The 24,346-nt window shown below is 38.1% G+C and overlaps 1 protein-coding gene across 8 annotated transcripts in view; it reads right to left on the bottom strand.

The window, feature by feature from the left end:
* Positions 1-18,860, bottom strand: part of RNF111 (ring finger protein 111) — an 84,653-nt gene extending 65,793 nt beyond the window's left edge. For 2 of the 8 annotated variants that reach the window (XM_018054280.1, XM_018054282.1), the window contains exon 1: positions 18,415-18,783. The gene's annotated coding sequence lies outside the window, so the exon portion shown is untranslated. Of the gene's footprint in view, positions 1-18,078; positions 18,337-18,414 lie in introns of those variants that run through there. The other 6 variants (XM_005685709.3, XM_005685711.3, XM_018054278.1 and 3 more) reach the window with 5 other exon arrangements.

Genomic DNA, 24,346 nt, shown 5'->3' with positions numbered 1-24,346 from the left:
CTCCTGCCTTCAATCTTTCACCATCAGGGTCTGTTCTGATGAGTCAGCTCTTCACATCAAGTGGTCAAAGTATTGGAGTTTCAGCATCAGCATCAGTCCTTCCAATGAATATTCAGGATTATTTCCTTTAGGATTGATGAGTCTGATTTCCTTGCAGTCCAAGGGACTCTCAAGAATCTTCTCCAACACCACAGTTCAAAAGCATCAATTCTTCAGTGCTCAGATTTCTTTATGGTCCAACTCTCATATCCATACATGACTACTGGAAAAACTTTGGAAAAATTATTGGAAAAACATAGCTTTGACTGTACTGATCTTTGTTGGCAAAGTAATATCTCTGCTTTTTAATATGCTATCTAGGTTTGTCATAGCTTTTCTTCCAAGGAGCAAGCGTCTTTTAATTTCATGGCTGCAGTCACCATCTGCAGTGATTTTGGAGCCCAAGAAACGTGCAGCAGACAGAGAAACCCATCAGTAAGTAATTAAAATACAGTGTCATGAAGGAGGTATGCACTGGAACACACTGAAGTAGAATCTAATTCAATTCTGAAGGGGAGGCTGTACCAAGGAAGGTTTTTCAGCAGAATAAAAGGGAAAAGTGAAATGGCAAGAAATAAGACTTGATTACCCTATTTTCCACAGTAGAAGTTCACTGAATGAACTACATACTTAATGATGAAGTACACCTACAAAATTTTAAAAACCAGTGATCTGAAAGACAACACATGATCTTCTGAAAGACAGCATATAATCTTCAAAGATGCCATTTCACTTCAAACAATTATGTCTAGAATTATTAATACTGTTAAGAATAAAAGAAGAAAATAACATGACTTCATTTATTTATCTACTTATTTATGACTGTGCTGGGTCTTCCGTGCTGCACAAAGATTTTCTCCAGTCGTGGTGAGCAGGGGATACTTTTCATTGCAGTGCTTGGGCTTCTCATTATGGTGACTTCTCCTGTTGTGGACCATCAGCTCTAGGTACAAGGGCTTCAGTAGCTGTGGCACATGGGCTTTGCTACCACGCAGCATGTGGGATCTTCCTAGATCAGGATGGAACCCATATACCCTGTATTGGCAGGTGGATTCTCAAACACTGAACCACCAGGGAAGTCCAAGATGACTTCTTGGGATACTTATCACCATACGAAAGAAGAGGCAAAGGTCCACAGAATTACAAAATTTCTCCCAGAAGTTTTCTGAATTTAATCTGAGACAGAGGAATCTACCTCACAAGAACTAAAGCCCTATGTTCTCCTTTAACCTCTACCTGTAACACTAAGCTCCCTACCACTCTCATCAGGCAGCACAGTCTCAACTTCATTACCCTTCAGTAGACAGAGAAGAACTGTAAGCTAGAACACATTTAAAACAGAATAAAGAGCAGTCCCAAAACTTGTCTGGAAATGTACAGATAATCAGCAACATAAAATGAGATGTATAATTAAAAATTAGCCTACACCATGAATTCTAAAAGCTGTTTTCAGCAATGATTTCACATGAAAACATAAATGGAATGTTCACCATAGTCTCAAGTGACACAAAGCTGAAAAAGAATTAAATATAAACTGACTAACAAAAATAAAGACCTGAAAATAAAAGTTTAGAATGAGATGAGCAAAATTATTTAAAAGTAAAACTTTAATATAAAGTACAACTAAGTTTACCTTATATACAGATTAAAAACATAGGAGAGGAATTTTTACACTTTTCACCGAATAATTTCCCTAAAGTCAATAACTGCATAATTCAGAGATAGTCACTTACAAATGCTCCAAGGTGTAATTCTGGTCTAGTTCTACAAAAAGAATATATGATATAACCATCCTTTTTTGGGGCCTTAAATGTGAAAGTTTTCTGCTCTGAATTGATCAAATTTAAATTTTTCATGATTTTCATAAATCATCACTGTGTGGTCACTTTTATGAAAGTAGAATGAGAAAAAGTGAGTTCTACCAGCATTTTCCTCATCGATACTCACCTTCACAAGGATAATTCTCTAGACATCACTCCTAAATTTCAACAAAGAAATTCTCCCCAAACTAACAACATGCCAAAGTAAAATGCATGTCAATATAACAGTGCAAAGCACAGGAGGGAAGCAAAGAGAATAAACCATTGTAAGTTTCTTGTATTATACGTGAAATAAACTATTATTCCTTGAGGGCAGACTCTTAAAAAAGTCAAAAGAAGGTAAGCAATAGGGAGAAAAAGGAACAGAAGAGACGGGACAAGTGGAAAACAAACAGCAAGATGACATTAAAGCCAACTGTATCAAAACAGGGTGCTATTAGCACACGGATAGACTGGCAAGTCCAGGAATAACCTCACACATATCATCAAATGATTTTCAACAACAGGTCCAAGACAATGGGGAAGGAGACAGTCTTTTCAACAAATGGTGGTAGAACAACCAGTGAATTACATGGGGAAAATTTCAACTCCTACCTCACATGAGACAAAAAAATAACTCAGATCACAGACTTAAACCTAAAAGCTAACACTTTGAAAAGAAATGGGCAGAAAATGTACATATTGACACCATGGGCAAAAATTCCATAGATCACAAAAAAGACTAAACATTTTAACTGATAAACTGGACTTCATCAAAATAAAAACCAACTCTTTAGAGATATCATTAATACCATTAAGAAAAAAGTCAAGATAGCAAGCTTAAGACAGATAAAATTACACGTACATACACATAATTCAAAAAACTAAGATCATGTCATCTGGTCCCATCACTTCACCTCAAATAGATGGGGAAATCATGGGAACAGTGACAGACTTTATTTTCTTGGGCTCCAAAATCACTGCAGATGGTAACTGTAGCCAGGAAACTAAAAGACACTTGCTCCTTGGAAGAAAAGCTATAACAAACCTAGACAGCATATTAAAAAGCAGAGACATTACTTTGCCAACAACGGTCGGTACAGTCAAAGCTATGGCTTTTAGAGTAGTCATGTATGGATGAGAGTTCAGTTCAGTCGCTCAGTCACGTCCGATTCTTTGCGACCCCATGAACCGCAGCACGCCAGGCCTCCCTGTCCATCATCAATTCCCAGAGTCCACACAAATCCATGTCCATTGAGCCGGTGATGCCATCCAACCATCTCACCCTCTGTCGTCCCCTTCTCCTCCTGCCCTCAATCTTTCCCAGCATCAGGGTCTTTTCCAACTCCATGGTTTTTCCAGTGGTCATGTATGGATGCGAGAGTTGGACTATAAAGAAAGCTGAGTGCCGAAGAACTGATGCTTTTGAACTGTGGTGTTGGAGAAGATTCTTGAGAGTCCCTTGGACTGCAAGGAGATCAAACCCGTCAATCCTAAAGGAGATCAGTCCTGAATATTCATTGGAAGGACTGATGTTGACGCTGAAACTCCAATACTTTGACCACTTGATGTGAAGAGCTGACTCACTGGAAATCCCTGATGATGTGAAAGATTGAAGGTAGGAGGAAAAGGGGATGACAGAGGACGAGATGGTTGGATGGCACCACCAACTCAATAGACAAGAGTTTGAGCAAGCTCTGGGTGTTGGTGATGGACAGGGAAGCCTGGTGTGCTATATTCCACGGAGTCTCAAAGAGTCGGACATGACTGAGCAACTGAACAACACAACACATAATTTACATGTATGTATCACACAAATACACAGCCAACTTGAATCCAGAATATATGTAAAACTCTTACATCTCAGTAAGACAAGCCCACCAAATAACAGATAAACAATATTTAACATTTTTCTAAACATATACATATACAAATGGCCAATAAGTACACAAAAAAATGCTCAATACTTTCCATTATCAGGGAAATGCAAATTAAAACCACAAGATACAACTCTACACCCAAAAAGGGCTAACAGGCTAAGAAGATCAAAACACCATGTGTTAAGGGACGTGGCACAACTGGAACTCCACATACAACTCAAAGCAGCTTCAAATAAAGTGACATTGATCTAACCTATGATTCAGTAATTCCACACCTAGAATGGAAAATACAGGTATACAAAAATGTTTGTATGCAAATGTTCACTCATAATAACCAAACAGTGGGAAAAACAAATCTCCAAGTAGTGAAAAGATAAACAAATTTCGATATATAGGTACAATGGGATACCAAACAGCAACAGTAACAGCAGCAAAGAAGGAGCTACTGAAACAAGTAAACATAATAGATGAACCTCAAAAACATCCTGCCAAGGGAAGGAAATCAGATACAAAATATCTATACTAACTTCATCTGCATGAAGTTCTAGGTTAGGCAAATTTAATGGAAGATAAAAATCAAAACAGTGGTTGTATTCTACAAAGGACTGGAAAAGAACTGAACATAAGGTACATGAAGGAACTTATCTGAGGTGACGGTAATGTACTCTCTCTTCATAAGATTTTGATTACACAAATGTATACATTTGACAAGACTTAAATGGTACACTTAATATTTGTGCATTTAACTATATGTAAATTTTACTTCAAAAACAAAGAACTATATATAAGTATTCAACTCTAGTTAATGACAAGGAAGCTGAATTTGTTTAGGGGTAAAATGCACTGTTTGAAACTTAATTTAAAATACAAAGCCAAACAGCAATTGACTTGAATGGTAAATGATTACAGGAATGGATAGACTGAAGGATATGTGATAAAACAAAAAAGCAAATTGGTAACTGTAGAATCTAGGTAATAGGGAAATGGGCATTTGCTGTACAATTCTTTTAACTTTAATATGCTTGAAATTTTCCCCAGTAAAATGCTAGCGAGAAAACACTTGATGAGCAAAAGAAGTCAGACACAAAATAGTAATATTATATAATTCGTATGTATATGACATTCTAGAGCAAACAAAACTAATCTATAATGTCAAAAATCAGATCAGTGGTTGCCTGGGACAGGAGCTAGGGATGACTTAACAGCAAAGGAACAAGAAAGAACTTTCTAGGGTAATGGAATGTTTTATGTCCTGACGGGTGTTGGTTACATGGATGTATATATTTGCCAAAACTCACTGAACTGTACAGTAAAATATGTACCTTATACTTTTATAAAATTATACTTCAATTAAATTGATTTTTTAAATGTGTTCACTATAAAAAATCTGAAATACACAGCAAAAGCACGGAACAATTAAGTCCCTCATAATCACACCATCTTTCCTTCTCTTTTGACAACAGCCATGCCCAGTAGAGAAAAAATACAGCTTAATGTTTTCCTGAAAGGCCATACAGAAATACACGTTAAGCTCCTGAATTCTGGAATTCCTTCCCTAGGTTGACTCAAAACCTAATGAACTTAAATCCCTTCAACCGCATCATTGCTATGAGCCTTCATCAAATTACTAACCATTCTGTGCCTAAATTTCCTCACCTAAATAATGGAAATATTTACCTCAAAGTTTTGTTGTAAATGTTAAGCAATCATCTTGGCAGAAAAAGTCCACAATCTTTCCCTGCCATGATTTTTTTCTTTTGCAGGCCTTCAATTCTGTAGGTACACCCACCTCAAAAGTTAGTCTTATTTGAGAGAACCTCAAACTCCTCGTTGATCAGACTGAAACCCTGAGTTGTCAAAGCCCGAAAACAAGGACTGGGGTAACAAAATAAAACAGAAAACTAGATTAGAAAAGATGTCCGTTGCATTGAGAATGTAAGATCTAACATCCTGAGCAACAGTATCCAAGGGTACAATTTCTCCCTGAGTGAATTCCAAGATGTATACTTTGATAAAAGTTGTTTCTGCTTTATCGATGTGATCTAGATCAAAATATGGAACCTGGAGAATATTCATTAAAGAATATGATGTTCTCAAGAATGAGAAAAAGAGTCATAAGAGAAAAACTGACATTTTACAACTGAAGGTAAAGACATGCTGAAAAGTGGATGGGGGAACACCTCTACAGTGTACATCATATAAACTGAACCTCATGAAGAAAAAGAAATTAGACCATGTAGATCATGCCTGCTATTCTGCTCAACAAGTAAATGCCCAAAATGGACACAAAAATGAAACATTTTACTTCTTTCTAGTTGGTCTCACTTTCCATACGCCTCTCATGATCTAAGCATCTTGCTGTGCTGTCAGATTCTAATGTTTAGAGCCATTTATTTTTCCTAGAACATGGACCATAGAACACAGCCTACTACTTCATCTGATGTTTAACAATGAAACACAATTTGTTCCAATACTGAAGGAAAAAAAGGATGTTTGGGGCTTTTAGAGACTGTGTATCTGTATTTTACATTTTATGGGCAACTTTAGGGATTTCCAAGGTTATTTGGACTAAATGACATTTTCGTCTTCCTTGAATCTGTGCATTCAGATAGCAAGTGAAAATCTTTTGTGGCAAAAAGCAAAACTAGCAAGCTATTAAACAATCCTAGAGTACTGGTTTGGGGAAACCAAGGAGTTACTATCCAGTATACTAATGTCAGCCACTTTACTCAAAAGAACCTTCTGAATTTTTTTTGCTACCAGTAACTGCTCAAGGTGATAATTTAAAAGATAGTTAAAACACTACCCTGTTCCAAGAATTTCACATTCTACAAATACAGAAATCCTAACCCTAATATGGATTCCCATACATGTTAAGTCTAAACTTCACTTACGCATATACTTTTGAGGCAATCTTCAGGATTTTAGCTTTAGTGTACGTAAACTGTGAGTTCTTCCTGTTATGGAAGACAGTGGCAACTGAGAGGCAACTACGGATCAGTAAAGATGACGGAAGGCAAAAGAACAAAAATCTTTTAAATTGAAATTTGTTCAAAATAAAGGCAGATGACTGAAAAATAAGTCCAGGCCTTAGAACTGCTACCCAGAACTGCTATCCATAAGGAAAAATATTCACTTACACAGGAATAAAATGGGTAAACGCAAGTCTAGGAAGAAGGTTTTAGGAAGACCAATTCAGTTCTAGCGGGATAACAACAGATTAGGCTACCCAAACTTTTTAATTCCAAACATCTGGAAGCAGATCAGGATCTGGAAACAACTCCCAAGTAATAGAAATGAAATTTAGAGCAGTTTATTAACATGTTAAGAGATACAATATCACTGATAGTATATTAGTTACCATTTACTTATGTACTGTGGTCAGTCAATAAATATTTATTGAGAGCCCATTACAAGTTCTAGACACAGGGATCAGCAGTGAATGGAATATAGAAAGTTTCTTAAGGAATCTGCATGCAAATGAGGACAAACAAGACACAAGGAGACAAATAAATAATCAAGATAATTTTAGAAATATGTGCTCTTAAGGAAACAAAACAAATAGTAAAGGTTAACTATCAACAGTGTCTTAGATAAGAAGCTAAAAGACACAATCATGAGAAGGAACCAGCTACCAGTCAGCCAAGCTACACAGTTCTGGAGGAAGAGCATTCCTAGCAGGGGGAATAGTAAGGAAAGATCATGTGGCAGGAACAAACTTAACATGTACAAAGAACAGGAGTGGGATCAACCAGGGAGGATGACATACAAGGCAATCAGAAGTGGTCAAGGGCCAGGTCAGATAAAGCCAATAAGAAACTACAAGCCATCTTTTTATTTCATTTTATTTTCACTAAAAACTATTATCTCCAGGGAACTGAGAACTACGGAAGTCAAATGACTTGCCTAAAGAGGTCTGACACAAACACTTGGATCTTAATTCTTACAAAAATTGCTGGATTTGGTCTCTCTTTTTAAAAACTAAATGTATAGTTATGAGGGCTTTTACATGTTCACTCAATGCTTCAGTTCTGGGATCTTATTTTTACGTATAATCATTATGTTGCTGCTGCTGCTGCTAAGTCATGTCAGTTGTGTCCAACTCTACGTGACCAACAGGCTCCTCTGTCCCTGGGATTCTCCAGACAAGAACACTGGAGTGGGTTGCCACTTTCTTCTCCAATGCATGAAAGTGAAAAGTGAAAGTGAAGTCACTCAGTCGTGTCCAACCCTTAGCGACCCCATGGCCTATAGCCTACCAGGCTCCTCTGTCTATGGGATTCTCGAGGCAAGAGTACTTACTGGAGTGGGCTACCATTGCCTTCTCCGATAATCATTATGTTGCTAAGTCACGTCAATCGTGTCCAACTCTATGCGACCCCATAGACAGAAGCCCACCAGATTCCCCCATTCCTGGGATTCTCCAGGCAAGAACATTGGAGTGGGTTGCCATTTCCTCCTCCAACGCATGAAAGTGAAAAGTGAAAGGGAAGTCACTCAGTCGTGTCCGACTCTTAGCGACCCCATGGACTGCAGCCTACCAGGCTCCTCCGTCCATGGAATTTTCCAGGCAAGAGTACTGGAGTGGGGTGCCAAGTTACTCAACCACAATTTCTTCTCTTTATCATGAAGATTTTCAGAACTCAGCCTCCAAAGTGAGGGAATGCTTAAGTTTTAATAAAATGAAATAACTGCTAAATAAAGATAAGAAAAGCACAAAATACTACAGAAGAAAAAAAGGAAAGGATACAGATTCTGGAGGAGAAACCACAGAAGCTTAAGAGCTGGTCCTTAAAAGGAAATGGCAACCCACTCCAGTTTTCCTGCCTAGAAAATCCCAAGGACAGAGGAGCCTAGTGGGCTATACAGTCCATGGGGTTGCAAAGAGTCAGACATGACTGAGCACACAGGCAAAAATAAGATTTCCTCAAGTGGAGAATAAGGATAATGGCAAATAGAGGAATGGCAGGCAGAAAGATGGTTATGAAAATAAAATGACCACTTTTATCTGTTACTATATATAGGTCTTTAAAGAAATGTGATTTCAGAGAAATTACAATTAAATCCTTGAAAATGAATCACAATCTGCAGAAATTCTGTAATTAAAATTTTTTATCACATGATTTTAATAAGACAACTTTGTATTAAAGAATACAGATGTTAAAAGTAGAAAAAGGTTTCATGAACATATTTACTGCATATATTTTTAAAAAGCTTTATTTATTCATATATTTAAATATGATTGAACCAACAGAATTAAGAAAAAAGCCTATTTGCATACCAACAATATAACCTGCTCCTAGTAATACTGTTATTATTTACCAAAGTAAAAGTTCACATTTAAACATGGTAAATTATACACATATATGTATCTCAAATTTCCATGCAATCCCCACTAAACTGTCAGTAAAAGTATTTTTTAAAACACACACACACAAAACTAACAACAAGTATGGAACAGCAACAAAACACAATCATCTGACTTTACAGCAATTACAAAAACAGAATAGAGGAAAAAACGACTGAGAAGTTATGAAAGCTAACATAAAAATATTTCCTAAAATCGAAGGACATAAACCCTTGCTATCTTTGCCCTGTTGTTGTTCAGTTGCTAAGTTGTGTCTGACTTTTTGCAACCTCATGGACGGCAACCCATCAGGCTCCTCTGTCCATGAGACTTCCCAGGCAAGAATACTAGAGTGGGTTGCCATTTCCTTCTCCAGAAGATTTCACTGACCCAGGAACTGAACCCACATCTCCTACATTGGCAGGTGGATTCTTTACCACTGAGTCACCAGGGAAGTCCGCCTTTGTCCTCTTAAAACATTTATATTCTTATGGTAAAAGGTTAAACTGATATTTATACAATAAAAGAGGGAATATGAAGTATGTTCTTAAAAAAACAAAAACAATAAAGCAAAATAATCTAAAATTGTGATTCAACTATATTAGGAGAAACAGTAAAGAAAGAAGTGTGAACTCCTTTTCCATAAGCAGTCAAAAGGTAAGGCTTAAAACTGCTTAATACTGGGACCTCCCTGGTGGTCCAGTGGTTGAGAGTTCACCCTGAGATGCAGGTGATGTGGATTTGACTCCCGGTTGGGAAACTAAGATCCCACATGCCTCGAGGCAACTAAGACACAACACAACTACTCAGCCTGCTAGCCACAACTAGAGAGTCCACACACCGCAACGGAAGATGATGCAACAAAGCTCCTACATGCCACAATTAAGACCCAATGTAGACAAATTTTTTCTAAAAAAAAAGGCTAAAAAAACTGCTTAATCCTCCACATTAACCAGTTGTAGCAGCAGTTTTCAAATTTTGACTTGTGAACCCCTTTACACAATAATTGAGGAACCTAAAGATCTTTTATTATGTGGGTTGTATGTATCAGTATAATATTATAAAAGTTGGCAAATGTTTTAAAATTTTAATTCTAAAAACAGCAATAAACCCATTCCATGCTAATAAGTAACACTTATGAATATATTTTCCAAAAAAACTGAGTGGCACTGCTACTCATTCTTGTAAATCTCTTCAATAGAGAAACCTGGATTCTTGTATCTGCTTCTGTATTCAATCTAAAATGAAAATCTATTTTCACACAAACATGTAGCTGATAAAAGGAAGAATTTTTTTTAATTTTATTATGTATTTATTTTTGGTTGCTCTCTGTCTTCACTGCTGTGTGCACGCTTTCTCGAGCTGCGGTGAGTAGGGGCTGCCCTCTAATTGCAGTGCACAGGATTCTCATTGCGGTGGCTTCTCTTATTGCAGAGCACAGGCTCTAGGGCATACAGGCTTCAGCAGTTGCAGTGCTGGCTTACCTGCCCCAAGGCATGCGGAATATCCCCAGGCCAGGGATCAAATCCCTGTCCCCTGCATTGACAGGCAGATTCTTAACCACTGGACAACTAGGAAAGTCACAAGGAAGAATATTTTTAATAGTATTTTCAGGTAAGTGTGGATATTATCCTTCTTTGATATTAAGCCAAAACTTAAAAAGTGTAATTCTATAACAGTAAGTTGCAAAGTGGACTCTGCAACCTTATCAATTAAACTTTTCAGACCATTTCACTTAAAATCTATTGCTCTATCTTTCACTTAAGTAGGTCTTACATCCACAACATGATTTTATATCATGCATGGACCTTTTGAAAACAGATGGTCCACTGCGTTATGCACACTTCCAAACACTGACACACTTCACTGTAAGATAGCAAAGAAAAAAAAATCACATGTTAATATCATCAACTTCATCAGCAAGGTCCTAAGAAGTTGCGAAGATCATAGTGGCAGATGTTTTCCAAAATTCTAATTTCTGCTTGAAAGCCTTAATTTTATATGGCATTAAATTTTGCTGGTCCAAGTGACAGGCTCACTTCATTTGTTTTTGAGAAAATAGGTACAAATATCCATGTTTAAATAACTATAGTTTGTTACTCTTTCAAGTAAAAATAGTGTTCCATGAAAAAAACAACCAGCTAGCTAGTTCAGCTCACACCTCAATCACACAAATATTTTTCTTCAAGACAAACATCATAGTTTGGTATGCAGCAGTAGTGTCATAACATTCTTCTCATTTTGTCACAACAAATATTAAAAAAAAATCTACTCAAGCATCAGGATTAATGAAATTAACAACCTCTACTGCTTCATGGAGGATATTCTTAAATGAAATCAGCTTTCCCCTCCCCAACCAAAAATGCAAAGCAATGAAGAATATGACTACTGGTACAATTTTTGCCACTGTCTTGATATGCACTGCAGGACCAGGAGATTTATGCATCACTCTGTTTGTACCACTAATTCAAATGTCAACAGAGTAAAGTAGCAAATAATTTAGTATTATTATGAAATAGTTTCAAACCAACAGGTAATTTGAAACATTTGATGATCCTCTCAAGACTTCACAGACCACATTTTGAGAACTGCTGCTCTGGAGATACATATAAAATAAGAAGAGGAACTAAATCTCCAGGGGAAAGAACTCCATGGTAGGAAGACAGGAATGGTAAGGAGACATCTTTCCCTGTATACCCTTTGTACTATGTGAATTTGGTATTCCTTGTATGTATTTTATCTTAAAAAATTAGAAAATTATTTTCTTTAAATGTAAACTGACATCTTACAGTGGCTAAGTATATATATAAGCATATTATCTAAATATAAAGGTCAATATACGCAAAAAAGTTTTTTTAAGAGCTGAAAATATTCCCATTTAGGAAGCAGAACTAGGAGACTGGGAGAAGTGGCAGAGGAGACTGCTGTTTTTTCACTATAAGCCATTTGGAACTTTTAAACATGTACATTTTAATTGGTTCAAAAATAAAAAATCATTCAAAATATTGAATGGAAGAATACAAGCTAAAAAGACAAATAAAGCAAATACATAGGCACAGGTGACAGAATGGCTATGAAATACACCAAGATGTACCAGCAAATGCCTGGAATAATGTGCCTGTGAGTTTTCACTCTTATATAAATATTATTGTGTATTATAACAAAAATATTTTCATTTAAAAAGCTAGTTTAAAAAAATTAAAAGCTTAGTTCAAAAGCAAAAATTTCCTTAGACCAGAATGTCTAACTCAGTTAAAAACAGTTAAGTATGTAAATCTTGAGTCATTTTTAACAGTTAAGTGGTTAAACCTTCCCCCCACATATCCATATCCACACACATACACAAATAACATAAAATAATCTTTCATTTTTTCCTCCTATTTCATTTGACCACAATTAAAATCAAATCAGAACTTATTTATTTGAAAAAGAAAATAAAAGAATAAAAGAATAGCTTTATGGTAAATATAATTGCTGCTGCTGCTACTGCTAAGTCGCCTCAGTTGTGTCCGACTCTGTGCGACCCCAGAGACGGCAGCCCACCAGGCTCCCCCGTCCCTGGGATTCTCCAGGCAAGAACACTGGAGTGGGTTGCCATTTCCTTCTCCAATGCATGAAAGTGAAAAGTGAAAGGGAAGTCGCTCAGTCGTGTCCGACTCCTAGCGACCCCATGGACTGCAACTTATCAGGCTCCTCCGTCCATCGGATTTTCCAGGCAAGAGTACTGGAGTGGGGTGCCATTGACTTATGTAATTACTTCATAAACCCACTATCAAAGTCAATTTTAAATATAGTGTCTCATAAGATGTCCTGATCAGAAGAAGTGATTATTTGTACATATAAAGTAGGTAACTCAAAAGCAAACTGCATTCCCCACTATATGGACCCAGGGCTCCTTGGAGAATGCCTGAATCCAGGACTGAGATAGAAAAGATGTTAAGTTAAACTTGGAACATTTTGCTGTGCAAAAAGAGAGAATATACTCCAGAAAAAATGAGTATATCAAAAAGACAAAGAAGCCAGGGAAGAAAGGCTCCCACAGGACAAATCCAAGACAATCTGAGCAACAAAATAAATAAAGGCAGTAACAGAGTATAAACCATTGAGTAAGACAGGAAGTACATAAGTCCATATCAATGAGATAAAAGGATTTTCTTCCTTAAAAGAGAATGCCTACTGACATAAAAGAAACAGTCAGAAAATAATCATTCTGCAACCATCAGTGTAAACATCAGTACAGGCAAGAAGCATCAATGGATGTTAATATAGGAGGGAAATTTGATGAAGATACAGATCTGATTAGTAGCAGGATATCTGCACTATCTCAAAGTTATACCCAAAGATTGCTTATTAGGTGAAGAGAAAAATAATAACTATACACCCCTGTGAAGAAACCAAACACCACCATGATCAGAAACTAAAAAACTGACATCACCACTGAGGGGCAGGCCAACGGCATGTACTTCAAAATCATACCCTGGAAAGGATACAAAATCCCCAGTTGGGGATGCATAGCCCAAAACTAATTATGAGGAAACATCCACAAATCCAACCTGAGAAATATTCTATGACATATATAAGCCTCTATTCTTCAAAAATGTTAACACAATGAAAGAGAAAGCCTAAGACACTGTTCCGGATGAAAGGAGACTGAAGAGATATGACAACTAAATGCAGCTGGCAATCCTGATGCAAATCCTATGGGGGAAACGCTGTGTGTGTGTGAAAGTCGCTCAGTCATGTCTGACTCTTTGCGACCCCATGGACTAGCCTGGCAGGCTCCTCCATCCATGAATTCTCCAGGCTAGAATACTGCAGTGGTTAGCCAGTCCCTTCTCCAGGAGATCTTCCCAACCTAGGGATAGAACCCAGGTCTCCTGCATTGCAGGCAGATTCTTTACTGTCTCAGCCAATGGTGTAACGGTACAAATGCTATTATTACTGGGACAAAGGGACAAGACAGGAATAGAGACTAGAGATTAGATAATGATATAGTATAATGTTAGATTACCTGAATCTCATTAACTGTATTGTGATAATGCAAAAGAATACAATACACAAAGAATATTTAGAGACATGGTTTAATACATGCAATTTATTTTCAAATGATTCAGAAAAGAGCACTAAAGCAAATGAGACAAAATTTTAAAAATGGTACATCTGACTAAAGAATACTGAAGAGTTCTCAGTACCATTTTTTAAAACTTTTCTCTAAGTGTGAAATTATTTCAAAATTTAAAAAATTTAAATAGAGGCATATTGGATGTCAAAAGGTGGTTTAAAAAATTATTTATTCTGATGCCCTATAACACATATAAACAGGAGAAATGAATGCAACAGTGACTCAGACTGGCACACTGCTGCATACAGAACTTCCTAAACTCTCAATTCTCTAGATAAACAAAACAAAACAAATTTGGGGGGGTTGGGGGGGGCAGTTCTGTATGGCATGTAGGATCTTAGTTACCCCACCAGGGATCGAACTTGTTCCACCAACTCCCATCCTCAAATTGGGAGTGTGGAGTCTTAACCACTGGACTGCCAAGGAAGTCTCAAGAAAAATGCTTTTCAAGTAACCACATAAACACTAAGATGCTGATCCTGTATACCCTCAGGAAAACACAGAAATCTATGACTTCATGTCAACACAGACCACAATGAGGGATTCTCCATTCATCCAGCAAACCATAAGCTCCTTTGCAGGCAGGCCTTAAGGTCCTGCTCTTTGTTTTAACTCAAGCATTGACACAGGGCCTGAAATACAGCAGACATATTTGTTGAATAAATGATGAATGTTTAGAAAGAGGAATAAAAGTCTACATGTTCTCAAAATTGAGAGAAAGAGAAAGAAAATGAGAAGACATCTAAATAGGGTATCAATTATTTTAAATGCATTTTAAAATATGAACATTTTCAAACCTCACAAAAGCACAGAATATTACTATGCATATACCTACCACTCCAACACAATTATCAGGATATTTCACAATTGCTTCATCCACACTCATTTCTCACACCTTTTTTTCGCTCTGAAATACTTTTAAACAAATACCAGACATCTTATTTCTCTTCCTCATTCTTCAGTTTTCATCTCTATAAATGGGAATTTTCTTATACAAATATAATGCCATTAGTATCCTTCACAAAAACTAACAATAATCCCTTGATATCATCTAACAGCTATCTACATTCAAATTTCCTCCTAAGTGTTTCAGAAATTACTTTCTACAATTGGGTTGAGTCAGGACTTAAATAATGTCAACACATTACATTTGGTCACTACACATAAATATTTTTAACCTTTTTACTACTGTCTTAGTAACTGTGAAAAACTCTATTAGACAAACCAATTAATTAATTCACACTTATAGATTCTCTAGAATCAAACCCAATCTAATGCATTTACTATTCCCTCTGTCTGCAGCCATCTTCCTCCAGATTGCCACTATAGCTGATTCTTTCTAACCACTGATTGCAAATCAAATATTACCTCTAAAGAAAACAGCCCTTTCTAACCTCTCAATGCACAGTAGAGTCCCACTTTCATTCATTCTCCATTATATGCCCCTGTTTTCTTCATGGCACTTACCACTACATAATGCTGTTCTGTTTATTATTTCCTCTAATAAAACATCCACTTCAAGAAGGCAGAGTGCCTGCTTCACTGAAGGCCAAGAATAATGTCAATAACATGAGACAATCAATAATACTGAATGATTAAATAGCAAAGCAGTAAAAGTTCAGTTTAGTATTTTTTAAACATTTGTAGCTCACTGCTCACACCATGAGATAAATTGAGTACCTGCAGAAACTCACGCCAGCTGTTACCAAGACACTATGGGATACAGCAAATAAAGATTAGAGATATAAGGCATTCAAAAGCATTTCTGGACTTTTACTGAACAATGATTACAGGTTTCTGAAAGAAAATGTATTCAGAATGATTTAAAGCACATTACCAGGAGTAAAATAAAGTTTCATTTTTTTTAGTATCATATGAGAGCTATTAAATTAGGAGTTAATATCTACAACGGGACAGAAGTATTATTTAGACCACAGCTCACTCGCTTTTTTTCTTCTCCCTCCCCCCACCCCATCTCTAATATACATATACCATGGAAGAATTTTACATTTTCAGATAGCATTTCTTTCTGGGGAATGGGTCATGATGAATACAATTAATACTAAAAACACCTAACTAAAAATGCAAACCATTAAATTTGAGACCTGGAGAAAACTAGAGTTATCTGCCCCACACTTCTCATTTGACAGCTGAGAGAGATCTGAGGCCCAGGGTGGTCATACAAAGTCACAGACCTAATGAACAGAAAGCAAAGCTACATCTAAAATCCGTATCTCCTGTCTCCAACCCTATACTCTTTCATAAGATAATGTCACTCATAGAATGCTAATATCAAGTTATAATGTTTACTATCATTTTTAGTAATGTCACTTCTTTTTTTCCTATTGAAATCCTAGTCACCAGAGGAAAAGTCAAAACAAGGACACCTATAATTACACTCTAAGTAAAGCATGTTATAGAAACCCCTTTTTGACAAAATAATACAATAAACGTCTGAAAAAAACTAACTGGTTTGATTCAATCAAGTTTCTATTCCAGTTTACATTTTAAAGTGAAAATAACTATTTAGAAATATCTGCTGATTATTCCTTCATTTTAAACAAGTAAATTGTTGACTTCTTATATTAAAGATCAGTATAGTTATTTTTCAACTACTTGCAGAAATTGAGTACTGATGTGAAACCTGTGAAGGTGAAACTTCCACTATGATGCATTCAAAACGAAATTATTTCTTACTATATCTTTCTTCAAAAACCAACTCCAGTGAAGAACTAACATGCAAGTGATCGAAAGACACTAAGGGGGAAAGTGACAGAAAGATCCATACACATAAGATACAGCAACCCTGATAAACAAGAAGAGGCTCTACTCTTCCTAGTTTCCCTACAATATTATTCAGACCTATTCATAAATACCCTTGTCAGTTCTTAGAATACTAGTAGGAATTGTAGAGGCAAATAAATGCACAGGAGAGATGTCATTTGTCCAAGGTTAAAATGACAAGAGATGGAGGAGAGTAAAACAAAGCAAGGCATCAAAAAATAATTAAGATTCTTTTCCGAGTGAAAGGGTTCTACTTGTTCTGTCTCATAAACACAACTAAACGCTATTGTTTGATATGAAAAATAACACTGCTTACACTGACATGAAAATTTTTACCAAAAACATACAGTAACAAAGTATCAAAATGTAGACTTTCACTCTAGTGAAACCAGTATTTTAAAACTTCTATGTGATATCCAAATCACATACTAACATTTGAAAGCAATGACAAAAAAAACAAACCAGAAATGGGAAAGGAAATGGAACCTTAGTTATCTTTTTCCCAGTCTGTGCTTTTTGGTTGAAGAGATCCCTAAAACCAGAAAATTAAACATAAAACACCAAATGAAATAAAGTTTGGATTAAGTCAGGTACAAAAAGCGTTATGAACTATAAAATGAAATCTATGTCAGCTGGCATCTTATCTCCCCAGAGAGCTCTAAATTCATCCTGCACGTAAATCAAGAAACAGGAAAGCATGCAATACAATGGAGTCACCCCACACTACAAACACGAACAAATTAAACGAACACCCTATACTTCCTGGTATTTTTTTAAATGTTAAAACTTAGACCTGAGTTAAGAACTTATCTGTAAAGATCTACTCTAACCTATTTAAGAACTATGTGACAAACCTCATTTCTGCAGCACAGAACAAATATTTCCACAACAACATTGCTACCGGCTCTGATAAACTCTGTAAAAAAAATAATGATAATAATAAAAATATTAAGCTTTTTTAATGGCCAGCCAACCAACTCTTTACAAAATCTGACGCGTCTGTATTTCTGCTGTTCTGCGGTCTCCGTTTCCTTGATCACAGAAGGAGGCAACTCCCTAACCGTCAGGGCTGCCTTAGCGCCCTCCAACTCCCCGGGTGCGGGTTACCTTCATCACTCCATTGTCAAATCGCACTCCCACGCCTCAGTCCTCAGCCCCTGTCCTAAGACTCTAGAGAGTCAAAAAGGGGAAAGAAATCCCCTCACCCACCGTCCTTTACTGAGGAGGGTGGGTGTGTCTGTAGACGAACGCTCTGTCAAACACAATTAAATCTTCCGCGGAAACCTCGACCCTAAGCCACAACGGAGCCAGCAGTAACCGGCCGGCCGCCGACCCCAGCCTTCCGCGGCCGCAGCCCTTCCTCTTTCTCCCCTCCAGCCCGGCCCCTCCCCCGTTGCGCGCACGCGCGGCCTCCAATCGATCCCCTCCCCCCGGCCCCCTCACCTGAATCATTAGCCACCCTCTTCCCAGGCTCTGGGAATCGCTGGCCCAGGAAGGAAGACAGGAGATGTGAGCGGGGAAGAGGATGCGTCGAGAGCCAGTGATCTGCGCCTCAGATGTTGGCCTAAGAGGCCCCTACGGTCAAGAGCAGCGTCTGTCACCGCCACCAAAACTGTACCAGCGGCAGCGCCTGGTTCGGCCCAGCTGACCCAGCTTGGGTTCAGAATGCCTAATTTGGTCCCACGGGAACTCGTTCCCCGAAACTGCGGGCGTTTCTATGCTGCGCAGACCGAACACCTCGCCACCGTCGCCGCCACTGCTGCTGCTCTCCAGTCGCCGCCGCCTAACCAATCCCTCCTCTACCGAGGAAGCACGACACTCACAGCTTTACGACAGTTCGCAAAGTGAGAGCGCAGTAGCCTTCAATCCTCCATTAACATCTGTTTGTTTCTGCGCTTGCTCAGATTCCTGTTTCTCACCGTCCGGCTCCCTCTTCGCTGGCCCTCCCCCTTTGTACTCGCCTTGTCAGTCTGTTGCCGAAACCTAACGAAGTCATAAAGCTCGTTTTATGTTCATTTGTGAAATGCGTCCAGTATTAAACAAAATATTGACTACATCTTGGTTGATTTTTTTCATAACTGAAAGTTACAACCACAGAATTAATAACTATACTTAAGGTAACGAACAAAAACGCCATGGTTTAGTCTGTCACAGCAAATGGTACTCAAATCATCCTTACGAATGAGATCATCACCGTTGAGGTGAATTTGCTTTCAAAATCAGATAAAAAATGGTAATAGATATCCTGGGAACTAACTGTACAATCATGTTTTCTTATTTTATAAAAATCAGGAGACAACAGATGCTTCATTACGTGCATTAATAGGCTGTAGGCAAAAGGGATGTAGGCCTTGTAATCAGTAAAACTTCCTTTCAAATTCCAGTGAGTGAACTTAGAGGTTAGGGGAAGGGGTTGGGAATAGGGATAGATGGGGCGTTTGGGGTTGACATGTACACACCACTATGTGTAAAATGGATAACCAACAAGAACCTACTGAATAGCATAGGGAACTCTACTCAATATTCTGTAATAACCTATATGGAAAAAGAATCTTTCCATTCAGTTCAGTCGTTCAGTCACGTCCAACCCTGTGACCCCATGGACTGCAGCATGCCCAGCTTCCCTGCCCATCACCAACTCCTGGAGCTTGCTCAAACTCATGTCCATCAAGTAGGTGATGCCATCCAACAATCTCATCCTCTGTCGTCCCCTTCTCCTGCCTTCAATCTTTCCCAGCATCAGGGTCTTTTCCAATGAGTCAGTTCTTTGCATCAGGTAGCAAAAGTATTGCAGTTTCAGCATCAGTCCTTCCAATGAATATTCAGGACTGATTTCTTTTAGGATTGACTGGTTTGATCTCCGTGCAGTCCAAGGAACTCTCAAGTCTTCTCCGACACTACAATTCAAAAGCATCAATTCTTCGCACTCAGCTTTCTTTGTGGTACAACTCTCACATCCATACATGAGTATTAGAAAAACCATAGCTTTGACTAGATGGACCTTTGTTGGCAAAGTAATGTCTCTGTTTTTAAATATGCTGTCTAGGTTGGTCAAAGCGTTTCTTCCAAGGAGGCTGCAGTCACCATCTGCAGTGATTTTTAAAAATTAAAAAAAATTTCGGTGATGAAAATAGCAGGTGTCTAATTGATTTGAACTTTGTTAATCTGTTTCCAAAAAGAAAGGAAGGTCAGGGAGAAAAGAAAGAAAATGTCAATTATACCTCAAGTTTTAAAAATCAAAAGCAGGTTAAAATTTTTAAACTATGTTAGTAACTCATGTGATACTTCTGTTGCACAGTGCTAACTGGGATCCAGACCCATATGGCTGTTTACTGGTTATGTCTCACAGGCAATTCTAATGCATCTTGTCCAAAATAAATAAATGAATGTACATATATAGTGTTTAAATCTCATCCATCTCAGGTTTCATTGTCTCTTTCAATAGGACCAAGTTATCTAATGAGGAACATAATGGTCATATTTGATAACTCTCTGTTCCTCACTCCCTACCTCTAATCAGGCAGTAAGTACTTCCAATTCTGCCAATGAAACATTTCAAATATTGAAAATCCACCCATTCCTCTCTGTACTCTGTACCAGTTCAGGTCTTTCGTATATTTGGTATTATTCATTTGTATAACAAATATTTATCAAGTACTTACTATGTGCTAGACATTGTGCTGAGCATTGTGAGTACTAGATACATGACCACTGTTTTACTTGAAGTATTTGAGAAGACCCAGAAAGCAAGCCCACTATTTACAATATAATGTGGAAGGTATAGGATGGCATACTCATGCTCTGAGAACACAAAGACAGAATACTGTAGTCAAACCAAGAGAAGGTAACCTTTAAATTTTGCAACATAAATAAGACAGTTACATAAAGCAAATAGGGCATTGCCCACAGAAAGATTAGCAATGCTAAGCTACAGAATCCTCTAGTTGAAACATCATGAAACAAATTCTCTACGAAGATCTACTGAATGTATCCTGCAAGGAACGTCTCAGGAGATAGGGAAGCAAAGTAGACAGAAATGTATTAAGTAAGATTTTTGCTAGGAAAAGGAATTTTAACTATTTTATATTTTAAACCATAAGAAGCTGTTAAAGGGTATCAATCAGAGGAGAAATAATCAGATTTGATTAAAGACACCATTCTATAAGGCAAGTAGAGGACAGACAGAGAAGGCCAAGAGGAGAGGAGCAAAGACCAGTCAGAACTGCAGGTAAAAAGGGGTGCAGGTAGTAGAAATGAGCAGGAAGGGACAGAAACAAGAAGAAGAATGAATAACTACGTGGTTCTAGAAGGTGAAGGAGGGGAATCTCAGAGACTTCCAGATTTATGGTGAATGCTTGGGTGGTGGCACCATTCAAGAAAGAGACACAGGCTTGAAAAACCCAACTTTGGGGTCTGGACCTTTCAACTGGTTAGGATAAGGGAGGAGGTTGAGAGAAAGGAAAGTATTACTTCCTATGTTGGGCAAGTTGAATTTACCCAAAGTGGAGATTCCAATAAGCTGTCTGAAGCTTAGGAGAGAGGTCTGGGCTGAAGACAGAGATCTGGACTCATTCACGCAGAGCGTGACAGCCAGAATAGTTCTGACGAGGCCGCACAGAGTAGAAGTGAGACGAGACAGAGAAGCCTGACATTTTAAGAGCTGGAAAATGAAAAAGAGTCCCACAAGGCTATGCGTGGGCCAGAAAGAAAGGGATAAACATGTAACAAACAGCACCAATGAGGAAAAGTTTCAATAAAGAAGTGAATGGTGAGGGACATGAAATGTCTGTTAGTTTCACAGTATGGAGATCAGTAAGTAGGAGCAGTTTCAGCAACTTGTCTACATTTTAGAACAGACGTTTTCAACTGGGGTTGGTTTTGACTCCCATGGATTATTTGATGCTATATGGAGATATTTTGCAGAGAAGGCAATGGCACCCCACTCCAGCACTCTTGCCTGGAAAATCCCATGGATGGAGGAACCTGGTGGGCTGCAGTCCATGGGGTCGCGAAGAGTCAGACACGACTGAGCGACTTCACTTTCACTTTTCACTTTCATGCACTGGAGAAGGAAATGGCAACCCACTCCAGTGTTCTTGCCTGGAGAATCCCAGAGACAGGGGAGCCTGGTGGGCTGCCTTCCATAGGGTCACACAGAGTCGAACACGACTGAAGCGACTTAGCAGCAGCAGGAGATAAGCACAACTAGGTAGATGTTACTGACATCTAGTGGTCTGAAACAAGGAATGCTGCTAAATACACAGCACAGCCTCCCACAGCAAATAATTATCTAAACCAAAATGTTAATAATATTCCAGCTTAGAAGTCCTGGTTTAGAAAGGACGAAATGGGGTAATTACACAAGAATCAGTACTTTTTAATGAAATTTGTAGTAAATGGAAAGGAAAGATACATATCTAGCAGCATATGGAATTTAAAAAGGGGAGACTTGAATCATGTTGGTAATTGAAGGGAAAGGAGAAATGAGAAAGGTGAATGGAAATAAACAAATGTTCAGCTGAGGCAGAAGAAATGAGATTCAAAGCTCAGATGGGAGAATTAGCCTTGGATAAGAGAAGGGATATTCCTTTCACTGAAACAGGTAGAGAGGAGGAAGAAGTGATTGTATAAATGAATTAGGTTTGTTAGCTTCAGGGAACAAGTTGAGGGCTTGCTCAAAGAACGGACTTGATATCTCTGCAAAACATGAGGTAAGGCCATCTACTAAGACATCAGATTTGGAAATTGCTGATTGGAGAGTAATTAGAAGAGAGAGATTAAAAAAAAACTCAGAATAGTCACTAACACGATGGCAGGGCAGACAATAGAGGCAACAGATCAAAGGCAGGAAGCCCAGAGCAGAAAAGGGGTGAGACTGACAGGAAAGACAGGTGCCAGGGGTTGTATTGAAGGGAACAGTGGCAGATTATACCCACTTTGGTATTCTGGCCTCGAGAATTCCACTAACTGTATAGTCAATGGGGTTGCAAAGAGTTGGACACGACTGAGCGATTTTCACATAGAGGTGGGAAGTATCTCTCATCTGAATTACACACAATAGTTTCCTGGTTTCTATGGGTCTACTCTTGCCAGCATCGCCTCCACCTTCAACCACTATCAGAGTGGCAGAAACTGAGACACTAAGTTAAAATTCTTCAATAACCCTCCATCAGCTTCAAGCTAAAACCCCAAATCCTTAACTTGGCAAATAAAACTCTTCCAAATCCAGATTTTCCAGGGTCATTTCACACCACCTCATTCTATGACCCTACTCCCTATCCACACTTAGACTTAAGCAGACTTCTCAAACTCCTTGCATTCTGTATAAAAAGTATATAGTTCCAGTATCTTCCTGCCTTTGCACCTGCTGCTGCTGCTAAGTCACTTCAGTCGTGTCCGACTCTGTGCGACCCCATAGACGGCAGCCCACTAGGCTCCCCCGTCCCTAGGATCCTCCAGGCAAGAACACTGGAGTGAGTTGCCATTTCCTTCTCCAATGCATGAAAGTGAAAAGTGAAAGGGAAGTCGCTCAGTTGTATCTGACTCTTAGCGACCCCATGGACTGCAGCCTACCAGGCTCCTTCGTTCATAGGATTTTTCAGGCAAGAGTACTGGAGTGGGGTGCCATTGCCTTCTCCGGCCTTTGCACCTACTATCCATTATTTCAAAATATTCTCACCCTCTCCCTGACTCCACCCCCACTTTCATCTGCTCACCAAACTCTTACCCATTCCTCAAAGCCTTCCTCATGAAGCATTGCCATACCTCTCTCCTCACTCCCACAACAGACCTAATAATCATTGCAACTTTGGTACGCTCTTTTAATCTTTGCATATATTTCTATTAGAAGTATTATAATTATCTATACAGACACATGTCTGTCCCAAAAAAACTAAGATCAAATATATGCATATAATGTTCTCTCTTTAGCAGAAAAATATCACTAAAAATATTTATTGAACTTACTGAATAGGAAGATTGGAGTTCTACAGACTTGTGGTTGCTAAGGAGGAGAGGGTTTGGGAGAGGGCTAAAATGGGAGTTTGGGATTAACAGATGCAAACCATTGTGTATAGACTGGATGAACAACAAGGTCCTCCTGTACAGCACAGGGAAGTAGAGTCAATACCCTGTGATAAACTATAATGGAAAAGAATATGGAAAAAAGTGTATATATATATGTATAAGTGAGTCACTTATACATATACACACTTACACATATACACACTTACATATATACACAAAAGTAGAAACTAACACAATGTGGTAAATCAACTACACTTCAATTTTAAAAAAATTATATTTCAATAAAAAATTTTAAAAAAAGAAGATTGGGGTCCTAGTCTCAATTTCACACTAAGAAAACATAAATCTT

The sequence above is a fragment of the Capra hircus genome, chromosome 10 (genome assembly GCF_001704415.2).
Source record: "Capra hircus breed San Clemente chromosome 10, ASM170441v1, whole genome shotgun sequence".
Taxonomy (NCBI): Eukaryota; Metazoa; Chordata; class Mammalia; order Artiodactyla; family Bovidae; genus Capra; species Capra hircus.
The sequence above is the reverse complement of the archived record's forward strand: the minus strand, read 5'-3'. Positions and strand labels throughout refer to the sequence as shown.